This window comes from Ochotona princeps, chromosome 20 (assembly GCF_030435755.1).
Source record: "Ochotona princeps isolate mOchPri1 chromosome 20, mOchPri1.hap1, whole genome shotgun sequence".
Taxonomy (NCBI): domain Eukaryota; kingdom Metazoa; phylum Chordata; class Mammalia; order Lagomorpha; family Ochotonidae; genus Ochotona; species Ochotona princeps.
Genome location: NC_080851.1, coordinates 10,315,436 through 10,318,935, shown reverse-complemented (window position 1 = coordinate 10,318,935; position 3,500 = coordinate 10,315,436).

The window sequence follows — 3,500 nt, the reverse complement described above, 5'->3', positions numbered from 1 at the left end:
GCTAATGAGAGTCACTTGGAAGGAACAAGAATCTGGCCGTGGCTGGAAGGAAGATGTCTGTAGATGATGGCTGAGAACTTACACTTGAGCTTCAGACTAAAGAGGAAGCTATTGCCCTTGTCCAAACCCTGCCCGTAAGCGGCAAACTTCCTAAGTATTACACTGTTCTCGGGCCAGAAACAGGGGCATTGATTGATGTCAGAGATTTCTGTTACCTGACTTATTTTGGCTTGTTTTCTCCCATTTATTGATAGTTTTTAAAATGATGACTGATAAATATCACATTTCTGTAAGGGAAGTCATGATAAGTTGCTTTCCAGTTACAAAGGAAATATAGTATAAAAAGGATATTAGTGGACAGTAAAAAGATTTTTTTAATTCATTCAACAGGTGCTTCTTCAGCACGTAATACGTGCTAAAACAGTGAAGTTCCTTCAGAAGCCGAGAGAATTCTGGAGATGTGACAAGTAGAACTACAGCATGAGCTCAAGGCAGGGGATGTGTTGCCTGTGTGCAGTGCTGAGGGGCCCGTTTCCTGTAGGAAGTTCTAAAGACAGCTTTTGACAGGTGCAGAGATTTGACAAGCTCCTTCAGTCTCCCGCGAGATTATTGGGAAAATCAAATCAAAGCAAAATTAACCTTTAGTGAAACTGCTCTCAAATGTGTCTTCTCACCTGCAAGACTGAGTATCAATCTAGAAGAGGTAAAAGCCAGCAGGCATTGCTTTTTCTTGTTTTCTGTTTCTCATGTCCAGCTTAGGGACAATTTCGTAAATAATAACTACTGCTCTACCAACTTCAGTCTTGATCCAAATTTCAGTAGATACTGATGTGGGGAAATTACTTTGCTTGGGAATTATTACTATGTAAGAGAATTAACATTTAAGTGTAAGTGGCTACTTGCAGATGTGGGGGTGGGTCTTGGATTACGAGGATATTTTGTTGTTGTTGTTGTTATAAGTGTTATTCTAGCTTAGAATCCTATGTGGTGTTGAAATCCCAAATCTTCAAAAAAAGTGCACTGCATGAAGTGTTAACACATAGTAAATCATTCCCAAACAGTGTTGATTTACTTGTGACTCTGCAGTTTGGTAATTTAGGCAGGACTAGCCAGGGCAACTTGTTTCATTCCATTGATTGTTTTGTGACCAGTTGCCAAATGGGCCAGGTCTGACTGGTCCAAGGTGACCTAACATGCATATTGCCGATGGTTGGAGCAGTTGGTAGGGTGCCTCCATCCTACTCCACCCCTCCTCGTGTGATGAATGCAGACTTCCACAGCCAAGGGCTGCCTTTGAATACAGCATGGCCAAAGACACAGGTGTCCATCAAGTCTCTGATTGTATCACCTGTGCTAATGCTCCAGGGGACAAAGTACATCTAGAGGACAATTCCAGGATCAACAGGAAGAGGGACACACGAAGGCCTGGGCAGCTGGAGTCCTGGTTCATGTGAGTGCTTAGCTGACAGGATGACAGTTGTAACAATAATCCCTTTTTAATCATCAGGAGGAATCTAGGTTAGTTCTTTGCAAAGAGAGAGGTTACATGCACACACAGAAAATATGGACTCCTGAGTAAGACATATTGAGATAGGATCAAATACAATAAGAAAAAAATATTTGACTAAACTTTTGAATTATAATTTCACAATAAGGAAAAAGTGATAATTTTGATTAATTTACAGGCATTAAATTCTACTTAGTAGGAAAAAAAGGAAAGTTAATTTACTCTCTTCTGTGGAAATAAGCATTTTTTGGTCAGTAGTTACAATGCTTTGAGTGCATTAACTGGTCTGTAGTTCCATCCAGTTTAGTGTATAGTACTATCTGGTGGGTAAGGTCATTCCTGGGCATTTAGACAGCTCCCGGCCTCATGAACATCATCTACAGATACTCAAGTCACTTAGAACAATGCCATAGCATTTGCATTTAGATTACCTAAATCACTTGATGCACTATAATGCTATGTAAATTACTGTTATACCATGCTGTTTGGAAAATAATGCCAAGAAAAAAGAGACTACATGTTGAGAACAGGCACAAATTGTTCTTTCAAATGTTTGTTTTATTAGTTTTTTTAAAGTTTATTTTACTTGAAAGAGTTTCAGAGAAGAAGAGAGCCTCAGAGAGAGATCTTCTATCCACTGGTTCACTCCCCAGCCAGAGGTGCATCAGGCCAGTCCGAAGCTGGGAACCAGAAGCTTCTTTGGGTCCCTCATGTTGGTGTGGGCCATCCTTGGCTACTTTCTAAGCTATTTGCAGGGAGCTAGAACTGAAGTGGAAGTAGCCAGGACGCAACCCAGTGCTAGTGTGGGATGCTGCACTACTGCAAAGGATCAGCCTGATATGCCACTGTGCCCACGTATTTTTGATGCTAGGTTGGTGGACTCCATGAATGTAAAACCCACAGATGCAGAGGGCTGACCTTGTATTTTGTGTGCTTAGAACTTTGGGAAAAAAGAGGGTAACTGAGTAAGAAGGGTTCAGACGTCCCTTTGTTTAAGTGCTCCCTGTTTTGTTTTAATATACAATTGTCAGTTCATTTCCTGGCTGTTTCACTTTCCATCCAGCTCCCTGTTTAGTATGGCCTGAGAAAGCAGTCAAGGATGGCCCAAACCTTGGAACCCTGACCTGCATGGGGGAGCAGAACAAGCACCTGGCTTTGGATTGACTCAGCTGCAGCCTTTGCACCCATTTGGGGAGTAAAGCAGCAGGTAAAAGATCTTTCTGTTTCTTCTCTCTGTAAATGTGATATGCCTTTCCAATAAAAAATAATAAATCATATCTACGTGTATATATATATGTATATATATACATATATACATATATATATACACAGTTGTAAGTTGATGTATTGGAATTGTTTACTTGCATCAACTGGAAGGTCAAGTTAAGAAAGGAATATAATGCAATCATCTTAGATCATCTGAGTCAAGCTAATGCTCTGTAAATTATGGGGAACTGTAGAACTGGGCACTGAAATAAATTTTGCACTACAGGCAAAATTCTGTAGTGTCAGGTTAAAAGTAAAACACCTTGGAAATAACAATTTAACATCCTTTCTCCTGATTCTGTAATTTCTGGATCCAACTTCCATTATGCAAGAAGGCACTTTTGCCTGAGCATGAACTGTGGAATTGGACCACAAATGATAAGCTGTGAAATAATTTAACCAATTGGAGGGGAGAAAGAATAAAAAAAAACACTCTAAAATTACCTTTGTCATGACAGCTTAATAAAGTCTTCTGTCTAGTGTGAAAAGGACCTTGAAAAGCAAAATTCCATTCATCTAAAGAAGTGAATATTTTATATCAAAATTATACGTTGAGTGTCTGGTGTATGCCAAATTCATTCTATGATTATCTCATTTAATTTTCACGAAGAATGCCTGTGAGGACACTGCCCTTGTCATCAGTGTTTTACAGATAAGGAACCTCAAGCTAAAAGAATTTCATTGTGTCATACATGATTTCCCAGAGTCACAAAGCCGACTTGGGTAC